This window comes from Temnothorax americanus, unplaced genomic scaffold, assembly GCF_048541705.1.
Source record: "Temnothorax americanus isolate GAGA-0224 unplaced genomic scaffold, ASM4854170v1 Scaffold3, whole genome shotgun sequence".
In the NCBI taxonomy this organism is placed as follows: Eukaryota; Metazoa; Arthropoda; class Insecta; order Hymenoptera; family Formicidae; genus Temnothorax; species Temnothorax americanus.
The window spans coordinates 789,973-804,982 of NW_027509442.1; the positions used below are offsets into that span (position 1 = coordinate 789,973).

General features: G+C 32.2%; 1 protein-coding gene and 2 long non-coding RNA genes across 7 annotated transcripts in view; 2 read left to right on the forward strand and 1 right to left on the reverse strand.

Annotated features, from left to right (window-relative positions):
* The window catches only part of LOC143900672 (uncharacterized), a 44,606-nt gene that overhangs the window by 4,748 nt on the left and 24,848 nt on the right, over nt 1-15,010 (reverse strand). For 4 of the 5 annotated variants that reach the window (XR_013257848.1, XR_013257849.1, XR_013257847.1 and 1 more), the window contains one exon: nt 3,233-4,111. The exons of the other annotated variant lie outside the window; for it this stretch is intronic. The gene's annotated coding sequence lies outside the window, so the exon portion shown is untranslated. The remainder of the gene's footprint in view (nt 1-3,232; nt 4,112-15,010) is intronic. 5 annotated transcript variants of the gene reach the window in all.
* LOC143900673 (uncharacterized) lies at nt 282-850 on the forward strand. The gene is made up of 2 exons (XR_013257850.1): nt 282-591; nt 738-850. It is a non-coding gene; the product is annotated as an uncharacterized LOC143900673 (long non-coding RNA).
* LOC143900674 (uncharacterized) lies at nt 6,199-7,779 on the forward strand. The gene is made up of 3 exons (XR_013257851.1): nt 6,199-6,308; nt 6,741-6,790; nt 6,903-7,779. It is a non-coding gene; the product is annotated as an uncharacterized LOC143900674 (long non-coding RNA).

A 15,010-nucleotide genomic window follows, 5' to 3' on the forward strand; every position in this document is an offset into this window, starting at 1 on the left:
AGAAAGAGAGAGAGAGAAAGAGAGGGAAGGAGGGAGGGAGGAAGGGGAGCAAAAAAAAGAGAAGAAAATAAATATCGATAAAAAAATACATATATTTTGTATTTAATAAAAAAGACAATAAAAAGATAACATAATACATGCATCAAAAGATAACTACAATATAACTTGTAACATAACTTTTATAACATTTGCGTCACGTTTGTAACATACATTTGCTCTTGATATCATTTATTATTGCGAACAGTATAAAAAAAGATTTTTGCGCAAGACGCCACATAATTGAAGTAATTTCATTGTTTGCAGCGTAACAATTCTCTCTTCTCTCCTCTCTAGGGTGAATTTAAATCATTTCTTTTCGCAAGACTTTTTAAATTTTATTGTTGCTTCTATCACTAGAATAACAAATTTTTTGAAACATGCAAGATATCCGTTTCGACAAACTGTACATTTTACCTCTGCTTATTACGTTCTTATTAACATTTATCTCAATGGCGATTACTGAAGCAACTCTCATTCAACCGAAGTGTCCCATAGGGTCGAAATGGGATTCGATTGCTAATCGCTGCCGATTGTTAATCTAAAATTGAACAGGTACAATTTATTTGCAATATGTTTTAAAATATTTACATATTTCTTGCCAGTCATGAATTAACAATTAACTACAAAATAAAAAATTTAATAATAATATGATAGATAGTAATTACCAATTAGGTTAATTATCAATTTTTGGGTTGCAGTTACATGGATATCTGAAAATGCTGTTGCACTTCATACGTTCGTTTAAACAACAATTATAAGTAAATTGTAAAGAAATAATAAAAAATAAACTGTTATAAATTATGTGTGTGTACATGATAGTATTATATTAATTTAAACCTGTATTTTCATTGTCTAATTAAAAATGAATAAGTATACTTTTCCTCTTTTTCTTGTTAAGTTTTATCTTCAAGAAGGTTAAAAGAATGAGAAAGCTGCTTTTTTTAACTAATAAAATTATTATTGAGAATTATTAAAACTATATAAAAAAAACGTAAACAGTTTATTTTATATCTGATAATATTTTGAATGTTTCTATTTTTCTTTTTATAAAAATAATGTTAAAGGATACTATATAAAATGTCAGTCTAAAACTTATTGAGAAACTTATTAATTTTCTAAAATTAAAGATAAATGTTAAAAGAAAAAAAGACAAATCCTTTAGTTGTTTCTAAAGATGCTTAACAGCATCATTTTTATCAAATTCACTATCAATTTAATTATGTGTACTATTTTTAGAGAAAAGAAACGCATTCATCCTTGACACTTGTGATTTATAATTACTATCACAATTAAAAAAAAATTCCTGCAAGAAAGAGAGAGAGAGAGAGAGAGAGAGAGAGAGAGAGAGAGAGAGAGAGAGAGAGAGAGAGAGAGAGAGAAAGAGAGAGAGAGAGAGAGAAAGAGAGAGAAAGAGAGAGAGAGAAAGAGAAATATAACATACTATTTACTTATTATATTCATATATGATTATTCTGCCAGATTATTATATACTCAGATAACATACATGTCTAAAAGATGCCTTTACGATATCTTTTATGCATGCATGCTGCCTGAGTATTTACTGCTGCTTGAGTTTTGTTATACGTTATATGCTATTTTTTAATAATAAAAATAATAATAATAAAATATAATAATAAAAATAACGCATAAAGGATTGAAGTAGAATATTAAAATATTTACACTTTTTCGAGAAGTGTTGAGAATAAAAATATATTTTTTATTACTAAATTAGATACTGAAGAAAGTACTGTAGAATACACTTGTATGTAAAGATTTGAAATCTTTTACTATACATACGCATCACGTTTGTCACGTACATTTGTGATTGGCACGTGTTTATGACCGAAAACGATATAAAATAGAAATTTCCTGTGCAAGACGCTATATACATATTAAAAACAACAGTTTCAGTTTCTTATTCCGATATAAATTGCAAAGCTTTGGATTTGATTTCTGTTTCTGTTTCGAGCAAAATGTATTTTAAACACACGAAGAATAGCTGCGGTATTTTCACTGCATACTTGATAGTTACTGTTTTATTAATATCAACCTTTGTCATAATGGGGTAATTGCTGAACCAAATGTCATACAAGTTCCATTGAAAGATTGTCCCGCTGGTCAACTAAGAAATGCCAAACTGGAAGGTACTGAAATCTGGGAATAATCTTGTAAGTATAATATTTTTTTGCAATATATTTTTAATTGCCTAAATCTATTTCAAACTTGTCTGAATTAGCCTTTTTTGCAATATATTTTTAATTGCCCAAATCTATTTCAAACTTGTCTGAATTAGCCATTAAGATGTAAATTTTAACATGTGACAACAATAATGATAAAAATTTTTAGTTTACAGTTACACGTTTAAGTGAACTAGAATGTGATTCCAGTTTTGGCTGTTTATTCAAGAAACGAGTTTATTCAAGAAACGGTTTTGGCTAACCATTTATCAAAGAAATTCACACAAATAAAAGATTAACTATTATAAATGCACATACATTATTAAATTTTAATTTCAAATCTCTAATTTTATTGACCGAATATAAAAACATAGATTTACTTATATCTTTTCTTCACTTTTATGTTTAGAAATATTTATGAAAGTGTTAAGAGAGTTCTTGGAATTATATTAATAAAATAATAAAAATAAAAGATGTAATTTGCTTACATACATAAAAATACATAATAACGTCTTTTCTGAAATTTTCTTACAGAAAATAATAATAATAATAAAAGTAAAGCATAAATAATCGGCATGTTTCGAAAGAATTTATCAATTTTGTATTCATTCATTCATAGAAAAAAATATTAATTTTATATTTAATAAAATAAACTAAAATGCATATACATTTTATGAAAATAAAACTAATATTTAGTATATGTAACACAACTTTTATCACAGCATGCATCGTATTTTTTGTATGCATTCACCCGTGATATTGTTTTTTAAAATATCTACGCATTCAAAGTATCTATACTTACTGGAAAAAAAATCAAAATATATTTTTTGTCTTAAAAGAAGCAAAAATCATAATTTTCTTTATAATAAAATTGTAATATTTTGTGCTTGAGAGATTTCCGTATAAAAATTGATATTTTTTGTTATTATTTCTTTTTTTACATATTACATCTTTTTGATTGGGTTTCTTTTTAAAAGTGCCTTATTATTCAGAAGTAAAGTGGAGTAATCAATTACCTGTTTTCAGCAATGATCTCTTTGCTAGTCGGTCGCACTGTCAGGTTCGTTCTACCTCATCCTATCTATTCCTCGTGATACAAGGTGCGCAGATGTATGCTAGTAGGACCATACCGCCGCCTAAGATCAAAGCGATCATAGCCAAAGTCGTCCATGTGGCCGAGCCCGAGGTGATACGAGTCGGTACCAGTTTTTTCATCGCAGGCAACTCGGCGACCTCCTTAGTCGTCAAGCCCCACCTCCTGGCTTTGGCGATTAGTGATCTGAGACGCCGCGACGCCTTCTCGCAGGACCTCTTTGACGTCCGCTTAGATAAGCCGTCTAAACAGTTCCCGAAGTGTCCCATAATATCGCGACGTGTCTCTCATTCTTAAGACAATCCAAGCGCTGCGGCAAGTTCCGAACATCGACCGAAATTGTCCCAGAAAATTTCCAAAATCGAGCAGTCCTGTCTCTTTCGCCTAATGCTACATCATGTAATTTGCACCATTTTCGAGTCGAGGGAGATATTATATCTTCCGAAATTTGACCAGCCCTCCCGATTTACGCCGTGCTCCGGCTCGAAAAGAAACGGATTTCTTCTGATAATATAGCATTGTATAGTGACTGGTGATGCGATGTTTATTCTGACAGATTTTATTGATCATTATGGGCATTTTTGTGCTGTTGTTTCTGGCATAATTATTCCGACGATGCAATTGTCTTTGGTACGTTGGTGACTGTTAAACGAGAGCGTTAATCTTCAGCGTATATCGTAGAAGAGTCTCCTTTATATATAAATGTACAGCATAAATATAAATTTAGCAGCTTGCGTAGCTCCGTTTTCTAACATTCTTAACACGTATTCTTTATGTGAGACAATGCGGCCCAAATGATTATCTAGAATGTAAAAAGTATAAGTCAGTACGATAATCTAAAAATAAATAACGAAATATACAACATATTTATGAATTTAACGAAAAATTTATGAATTTGACGGAAAATTCAGGTAAAATTATTTACGATATTAAATCTATGTTGGAGTAAGATTTAAGTTAGCGTTGATCAATGCACTCTTTTTACAGAGTTATTTTTTTTTTATATATGAACCGTGCCATATGCTTCATATTCTGTTTCGCGTTTTTTGCTGTACCGGTGCTACTCATTGTCAGATTGTATCTCTTCTCGTTGTGCGTACTCTCGCGCTCAGTGAATCTATAATAAATACGTTGTCTTGTATTCCGTATAATAAGTGTGTGTGTGTGTGCTCTCTTTGAATCCCAGCCCAACAATCTAAAAATATTATGCAAATTAATGAGCAAAGTTTTCTACTTTACATCTCAAACAAATAAACAAAATTAATTAAAAATTCCGATAAATGTTTAAACTCTTCTAAAATTCGTGCAAATATTATTGTAGTACATACAAAATTAATTATTTTATAATTTTGTATAAAAGATTTCTGTTAAAATTCTACGTAATGGTATTCATTACGCCGCGCTGCTGTGCGCGCAAATACTCCATCATTCTCTCGCGTCTTTTTGCGCAGTTGAGTAACATAGCCATTAATTTACACGTCGATCCAAACCAATCGGCGAGTCGATGAAACCCGGACCGCTTTTAATTCTCTCTCGCACGACCGGGCTCGGGGAAATTGTAATTGCCCGGCTCCATGAATAATGCAGCACTAATCGAAGGAAGGAGAGCCCGGTTCGCCTTTCGCGGAGAAAGAAAAGGTGAGAGTGAGGCTGGTAAAAAGTTCCCGATCCACCGGAGGCCGTATACGTATGCCGCGGAAGCGATAATTAAGTTCCGCCTTTAAAGTCGGTCGTCACCGAAAGGATTACATTGCCCCGTCGTCGTCACGGAGACCGTCGCCGCAAAATCGTCGCGAATTATGTTACGTAAGCGAGCCTTTCCCACCGCGCGCTCTTTTCTCGCGTCGTTGACTTTGAATTACGCGTGTGACGATCGGCTAACTTTAAATTATATTTATGCCCAATTCACCGGGACGCGCGTGTTTACCGCTACGGCAACTGAGAATTTACGAGCAACGACGAGACGGGTTCATCTATTTTCCGGTGTTTACGTGCCGAGTGTATCGGTGTTACTCTCGCTGACGTATGGAAGCTAGTTCTCCGGATAACTTTTTCTCGCTCGACGTTGACTTCAACTCCTTAAAACTCAGCACGTATACCTGAGTTACGTGAAAACGGCTCGAAACGACTAACCATATTATTGTCATATATTTTTAGCAAAGCGAGGAAAAAGATATTTTTGAAAGAAGATTTTATTGATCATTTTTTTTATATTACGTACATATTGATTAATTTTTAACAAGTAAAACAGAAACTTGAGTGGGTAACATTAACTTTATCCTTTGCATCAAACTTGTAAAACTCGCAACAAAAGGTAAATCGAATATTTTATCTTTCATTTATGTTATTTTATTTTTCAATAAATTAATATAATATTATGATCTTGTTTACGATGAAAGAGCAAGCTGAAAAATTCAACATTTATCAATCATTCATCTGTGATTGCAAATTTTATCAGACTTTCTTTTGGTAAAACGACAGAAAACTTTTATGCCTTCGAATATCTTTATTGTAAACAATATTGTATTAATAACTTCAATTTTTTGAACTTCTTTTTTCCCGTAATACTTCTGAAAAACAATTCCGCGCTTCTTTCGTACGAGAACCAAGAGGAATGCACGATAAAATACGCGCTTTCTGTTACAGGTAAGACAATTTCGCCAGCTTCCGCAATGAGACGTTATTCGAGACCATTATGCCACGGAAAAGTGGACTAAGGTAACGGCCCAGTTACAGGCACTGTCCTAGTTTCCGGCACCGACGGTACATTTATATTTGTAATAAATAAAGTTTTTGTCAAATATTAACAAAATTACAAGCGATTTAACGTTCGTTTTTTACTGTTGATTATTGCATAAACACGTTTTTTTTAAATTTTTTATACTTAAATTACCGACAGTGAATGGGGCGACTCGCGCGTTTCAGTGGCTCCCGAAGGGCATTCCTAGGTGACACACCTTAGTGGTAGCGAACGTCAAACTGCTGATTTTTAGTATTATGTAAGTATTAAAACGTCATAATGGTTATATGAACATGTTCAGCACGAATCACATTATCGATTAGATAAGTAATAGTTTATCTGTATGTTAGTTTTTCCCTTAAATTCCCGATGCCAAGAAGTGCGTCACGTAATGAAGGTTATGTTTCACTTTTTGGCACAGAGTTTGTAATATGTTGCATCATCAATTTTGCTTTATTATTCTAGAAATTGAGGTAGATTTATTGATACTTGTAACTCGAAAATTTATAATAAAAAACATTTTTTATGAAAAAAATAATTCTAATGAATTTTTATGTTTGTTTGAAATTTATAAATTATTCAACACATTTTGACACTTTACGCTACAGATAAAGTTTGTTTTCTGTGTTTTATTTTCACCTATCTTATTTTTTGTATTTTAATGTAATATATAAAAAATCTGTTGTAACAGAGTAAGCACAGATAGAGAAAAAAGTGATGGAGACTTTGGACTCTTCGAAGGTAGCTAATTTTATCCCATATATCTTATATTATATGTAGTTTTTGCATAGAGGTTGGCAAAATATAATACCTTCCAGAGAGCTAATTAGTAATTAAACATTGATTATTACAGCTAAAATTATACGCAGGACAATTTAAGTAACTGTGACGTCTCGAAGTGCCGAAAATTGGGCCCGTTGGTGCCATAAAGTGCGGCAGAGCACTTCGATAGTGCCAAAAACGCCGGCAGTAACGAGCATTATAAAAATAATTATTTATTTATTAGAACTGAATGATTTTTAACTAAAAATATAGGTGAATCTTACTCAGAAAGCTTTAATGCACGTGTTAAAATAGTTTGTTTGGGGTTTAACAATATATCGCGTTCGTAAATAATAGAAAATCAGGGCCGCTGCTATAAAGGTGCCTATAACTGGGCCGTTTACCTTAAGTACAATCTGCGCTAATACAGCGCGCGACTCGTTCTCGTTTGGCTCAGGCAACAGACCCTGAACTATATTTACACGCCATTTGTCTAAAGATCAGTTCATGACCTGGAAATAATATCGTCTATACGTCATATCAAAAGCTTATAGCAATTTTGCTCGACACTCGAACTATTAATAAACTTCCATTGGTCTGTATCAATTTCTTATATTACAAGTTTCTTATATTAGCGTATAGGATATTTCGAAACTATAGGTCATGAGAAAACTTTCTAATAGAACTCGCAAAAACAATCTTGTAAACATACGTCCGCGAACTAACCATCAGTCGGAATATTCAGCTTTTTATTTTGTAAGCTAAGCTTCTCCGTGTCATAAAATCACTCATATTTCGATCATTTCAAATATCAGCTTATGTTTGCCTATGTTTATTAAGATTCTTTGTGTTTTCATCAATTTTATTAACTGTAGCTATATCATAATTTATAGTTCGAAAACACTATGCACACAATATTATGTAAACCCCTGATTCCTAACGATGTGCAGAACGTATTTATACAACCACGTTTTTCTATCAAAAATATAATGTAAAACGAAACTATATTTTAAACTAAATATTGAATTTTTCAAAATTATATAATCAATTTTTTTTAGTCATAGATTATTAAAAACTTGAGAAATCTTCTTTCTCTAGAAAGAATTAATTTAAAAAACATTTGTTCATTTTTTAATTCTGTTCTTTTTATAAGCTAATTTATAGTTATTGTTATTATAACCTTGTTTGGATATTATTGTTATTCATAACAAACTTATATGAAACTTTACTTATGTATTTTTATGTATTCAACTTGATTCTTATTTATGTCAACAGGTTTCGTCATGATTGCATTATGCAGGTTGTTGAATAAAGCTTTCGAAAAGAAATGTACACTGTAAAGTTAGATTGTTTCGAGAATCTTAACAATAACGATCGGAATTAACTATTCTCTCGCCTGTTTTGCACAAATTAAAGAAATGTAGAGAAGATAATAAGCATGCTTACAAAAATTTTGTATGAAAAACGTACATTTTTAATTATTGTATTAATATATTACATAACTTGCTTTTTTATTATAATAAAGAAATAAATCAATTTATTGTATCTATTAAACAATAATCTGCTTGCAGCAAATGACTTCAAAATTACTGTAAGTAACAAAAAATAAATATTTTTCAATAAAAAATTATTTCAATAATTTTATTTAAAATATTTCTCATATTATAAATCTCATTCTACGATTCTTTCTTGTATAAATATACCAAACTAAAAATATAACAATATTTTAATAAATAAATGACAAAGTAGGAATTTTTAAATAATAATTATTTGTATAATTTATTTCTTTGATAAATAATTATCAAATTTTTTAAAGAAAAAATTTATATGAACTTGCTATTATTAACATACCTTGTTCTGACATTTATAGCAATTTATTGTCAGCAACTGTCACTGACAAATACCTATTTAAATTGTCACAGATACAGTCAGATATCCATGTCAACCAGCACATAATAATTATAGTGAGTGCACTTTATTAATTCGCCAATTTCTCGTACACGATTATTATACAATAAATCTATTTAAATCACATATTGATTTTTAATTATTAGATAGATATTTAATCAGTATAGCTTGGGTAAATTAAACAAATAAAAAATAAGAATAACAGCAAAAGAAAAAAATTCCCTTTTTAATTTGACAAAATCAGTATCTGTTCAACTATAAAATCGCGTTCGCCTCAGTCACGATTCAGTTTTTCGCATAAAAGGTATATAAAAAAAGATCTTCGATTGTCCTCCGATTTCTGTGCGAAATACTGTCAAGAGGTATTACGTGCCGTTTCGTAGCCACGTGACACGAGTTTTCGCGTGCGAACGCTGTATGTCGCGTCCCCGACGGACGTCGCGGCGCTTACTGCCGGGGCGTCGAATATCCACGACCCTTTATGCGGCAGAACCACCCCCGATCATCCCCGAACACCCTTCCGCCGGTCTTCCTCGACCCAGCGGCGACGCGGTGCGAGACTATCGAGAGGCTATATGTACGACAGATCTTAACGCAGCTATGTTTGCAGAACCTGATATCCTGTGTTGGCAAAGCCAAAATTAAGGCCGATATTAATCCTTTGACCGTCTCCTCGCTACTCTTTACGGTCACCGACTTGCAAACTTCCAATTAGAAGATATATTTTAGATATTGAAGCTAACGCTATTCACTAATATCACACACACACTCTCTGGTTTCTTTACTTTAAAAAAATATTATTGTATCTTGTATCTAATTTTATTTAACTTTAAGTATTACTGTATACAATTTTATTTTATATATTATAGAAATAATACTTATCTTAGAAATTTTATATAGAAATATATTGAACCTTGTGCGAAACATTTTATTTTAAAAAATAATTATTAATAATTTTTATATCTGAGGACGTTTTAATAAAGATATTTATAATAATATAAAAAAACTAAAAGTTAAATACACACACAATATTTATTACATATATTAAACATACATAAATTATTATTGATTACATATATTAAATCTTACATTTATTTGTATTTATTTTACCATTATTATAATTTTCTTAGGACCTACGATTCTCTCCTCATAACAAAACACACCGTAATGGAATGGACACGTAAAACTAATTGCGTTGTGAATTATTATCTTGTGTAAACCGAAATAATTACATACATATTTGTACTCCGTTGGACTGCGCGTTCACTCATTTAATGCAATTTTAACGAGATTCTATCAGTTCGCGTCGGGCTGTCGCATACGCAATATCGTTAATGGTAGTCGGCGGTATTGTATGGAATTACACATCATCACCGCGATCATTTTGTTTCTCCAATCAATTCCGCTGCCCCCGAATATAATCTTGCATTCCCCATACAGTTATGCAAGACCCGTATTAATCAAACAAATTTGTATCGCACTATACGATTGTAATAACGAGCGCGTATCGCTCGTTAGTAATTAGCCGCTCGTACCTAATTATTTGCTCGCAGAGCTCTCTCAGCGAATTTGCTGCGGAATAATGCTCGCTTTCCTACTCCTCCCTCTCTACTCCTCTACCTTGTTATATTTTCTCTAGAAATATCATCTAAATTCGTCTGTTCAATGCCGCTCACTCAAAACAACGAAATGTACAGAAAATAATATGAAATACACGAAGAACAGTTATTTATCATTTTAATTTAATTTTTCCCAGTCTAAATTTTATGTATTATTTCAAATACATTTTGCACTACAAATTAAAAGTTTCTGTATGAATCGTGAATATTCTTGTATTGTCAGTCTGTATGAATCATAATGACCAAATAAAACCACCGTAAACCAGAAAATAATAAGATACTCAAAGACACGTTTTCTGTGCTGTCGAGAACATAAGACTTTTACCGTCTTTCTAAGCTGCAGACGAAGCTTTGGCCGAGATCTGCGTATCCGCGCGTAGAGGGAATTCCATTCTCTCTCTCTCTCTCTCTCTCTCTCTCTCTCTCTCTCGTTAATGAGAGAGAATGGAATTACCTGACGCTACTTGTTGCCATGATAACCAAAGTCAAAAGCACCTGTTCTGTTACGCATGAGAGAACAAAGCCTCCCACCTCGTAACATCGTCGTGATCACTGAAGAACGATGCAGTATATCTCCCAAGAAACGCGCTGGCGTGCGCAGTCAAATGAAAACGGTAACGAAAACATGTGACAGAATATGTCGTTTTACTAGCGAGAAATGGTGGGAAATGGTTTTGATATTAAATGACAGAATATATGTATATATGATCAATTAAACTAAAGCTTAATTAGCTGAATATATTTTAATAAGATTTTATGGAAGAGAATATAATAAATATGATAAATATAAAAACAACAAAAATAAATAATAATAATTGAATTTATAATACAGTTACATTTTATGACTTTCCTATTTTGAGCCTGCAATTTTAATAAGCAAATGAACACTACAAGAGATATAAAAGAAGATCTTTGCGCGAGAGGCATTACACACTCTAAAGACTATTCTGCAATAGCGTAAAAGTGTGTAGGCTTGTAGGAGCAGTAGTATATAATCGTAAGTGTTGTACAAAATATTTCCACGTTTATATTTCTATTTCGACAAAAAGAATGATAGCGGCGTGGTCGCCGTGGTCATGTGAATAACAGCACTCTGATTGGTTAGATCTTACATCTTCGTAGTCGTGAAAGATGAAATTTAACCATCTTCCACAACACGCTTTACAAACGGTAGTACTACTTTACAACTACGCCTACAACCACTTACAACTACGTTTACGCTATTGTAGAATGGCCTTAAGTGATTCTGCTTCTGCAGTAACATTACATTCTTTTAAATTCTGGATTTGATTTCTGCTCCAGCAGTACGTTCTAGAGAAACCTGGAGAATAACCGTATCGGCACGTTTTTCAACGTTACTGTTTTATTAATATCAACTTTTGTTATGATAGCGGTCTCTGAAACATATCACTCACATCCTTCGAAGGAATTATGCTACTTGGAAATAATCTGACTTGAAAGAAAGGTACAATTGGTTTAACAATTTGTTTATAATTCTGATAAATACTTTCTATAAACATGTTCTCCTTTTTATTAAATTTTTTTATATTATATCTTTGTGGCACAAATAATCATTTCTTTATTTAATTGTGCATCAAATAAGTTTGATTAACAGATATACATATTTAATTTATAGATGTATTAATATATATTTATGTCTTTAATAAATAATATACAATTCCGCTATTATTAAATTGCTAAAATTAGTACATTTAATATATATACATATTATATGTATAAAAAAATTTTGCAAGACATTTAACATAATATTAATTTGCATGCAAAATTAATTATTAAATTACAAAAAATAAAAATTTTAATATAATAATATAATACTAGTTATCAATTGTGTCAATATTTAAAATTAATATTTTTTTTTTGCGAATACAGGAGGATCTAACAGTAATGCTGCTGTTTAATATGTGGAGATGCTTTCAAGGGAATATTGTAAATGAGCAACTAAGAATAAACTATTATAAATACGTATATCAGTCTTGGCTTTAAGTCTTCACAAAATTTCATAGATCAATTTAAAAAGATAAGTTTATCAATCTTTCTTCAATAAATTTTTGGATGTTTCATCTTACACCCACTTTCATCTACAAGTCCTTTGGAAATGTTTATACTCTTCTTTAAATGTTCTACTTTCTATTCTCTTTTTTTTTCTTGTTTTTTTTTCTACAAGTAATCACCTTCTATTTTTTGTAGAGACACGTAAAACAATCTTCAAAACGTTGAGCTCGTATTTTAGAATTTTAAACAGTTAAGCTTTCAAACAACTTCTTGCAAACTACGATTGTCCAGTGCAATCACGTTGCGCGGGACGATCGTCGTGGTAAACTTATTACGGCAATTGAAATCTTGAAGATGGAGAACTTCGGATACTCCTTCCCCGGCGAGAGAATTCCAGAGCAGTAATACTCGCTCTATCGCGATATTTGGGCACGAAAAGTACCTTCTCTATCGAAAGAGCGCACATCGTTGTAGTCGCAGACACAAAGTATGAGCGCATATCACCCGGTAGGATCTCCGTAGGTCCTCACGTCCGAGTAGAGAGCTTCTCAGGATGCTCCCGGTCGCGTTTACTACTTGTGTAAATCGCTCGCTTTTACGGTCGCCGTAAACTCACCTCGATCCTCAGAATATGTGCGGCCCGAGTCGTCTTTAAGACCGCGGATCTTGGACACGACATCGACGTTCGCGAGAGGTCAGTCGATTCGGGATTGTCCAAGGAACATAATAATTTTGTGAGACACTTCGAGGTTTAATGGCAATAGTGCAAATAGCCGTCACCAAATAAATTCCGCGATTTACGCGAATGAAGTCGGCCGGAATGAAGCGCGCGGAATGCATGACTCCATTGGGCTAGAAGAGGGTTGGCGAGAATCTGTTATTTTACTCTTTTATTATTTTCGTTAATCAAAAATCACAAAAAGATAAAGTGACACCATTGCAGCAACAATCTCGATTAAGTAAGTCTGGATCAATAATCGTAATTTTTCTCCTCTCCGAGATCATATAATCTTATCAATGACAAGAATAAAAAAAAAGAATCTCTAAAGTTAATTCCGAACGACATTTTTCTGAGAAAGTTTCCGCAGACATCCATCATGCGTGACTTTATTTTCAATGCGATTGATTAGCATTCGAGCACAAGAGAAATGAGTGAAATATAGTTCAATCTTGAAAAATATATAGCATTGATGACTATTATTTCGAAATTGCGGCCGTAGAGAGAGTAAGGACATACCATTTATCATCCGCCAAGCATTGATTTTCCGTTTGCGTATAAATAAACCATACAGTGTTTGTGGAAAATTGCAGAGTTATATAAGGACAATGTCTTTTCTAATGCACGTAATAAATGAGCCGACATACTTTTCATAATAAACACTTCATAAATTATCGTGTTATAAACGGTATAATTTCAAATTATATTTTTTGTAATATATATGCAATTACCTTTTATTTGTTATGAAAATGTTTAATTATCAGCTTGAATAAGCTTAATAGTAAAATATATATAAATTAATTTCACAACGATAATTATATTATATCAGCAAATATTACAGAATTCATTATATGTATTTTTTAAATTCGATAATAATAGTTATATGTATACAGCTCGCATACATTTGAAAATTTGACGGAGATTTCTAACAAATTGGCAAACATTACTTGAGACAATGCAAAAGTAAAAGACGTATGACTCGTAGTATTTATAACTTTCGCAATTAAGAGATTAAATGCTGCTTTCTCAAAAGTTATCTCGTTAGCATGACTGTCCATATGGGCAAGAAGAGTATTGCAAAAAGTTCACGAGCGGCAGAGTTCGTTGCTGATATTTTTCATCGTTTCAATTCACAACGAAAGTTCATACAGCCGAATAGTATACCTAAGACGCACGCAATATTACGATAGGTTTCGTAAAAACTTAAAATAGCGCAGCTCTAAAACTTCCACCAATACCAGTATTTTCCGATAATACCGGACATTAAGTACATAATTTAATGATCGCAAGTTACTTCAGTTGCGTTGCTTCTTCATAGCTGAAGCAGTCTGATAAAAGTAAGTAAGTTATTAATTGTAGCGTATTATTAATTTATAAATTTTTTAATCTATTTAAAATGTGTTTATTTATATTTTTAGTATTATATATCCAATATTTTATATATTTCGCGTTTAAATATTAATACAGTCTATTCGGGGATGACATTTTTTTTCTCATTACCAGGATCGGAATCATGTCGTCAATGATTGTATTATAACAGTGTGACAATTGCAAGAGGAAATTATCGATAATATAATCCATGTAAAAGTGGGAATTATATAAGAACAGGTGCGAACGCGTGTCTGTGGAAAACGAATGGAAGAAAAAGGTGGAAAAAGGGAGGAAAACATGATGAAGTGTAATTACGTGCGGAGTAGTGAGTCCAATCAGACGGCCGAGTAAACAGAAGAAAATTTCTTCGAGAGGGCCGCAAGAGAGTGTGCGAATCGGAACGGATTTCTGATTCGGGCTTCAGCGAGATGAAAAGCGCGGCTTTCGGGTTGTTTATTAACGGTACCTTTTTTTTACATGTTATGGATCAATGCAATCGAATTCTGTAACACTACACGCCGCATATAAGAGATGCCATATATATTTATAATTATTATTATTTAGACAATA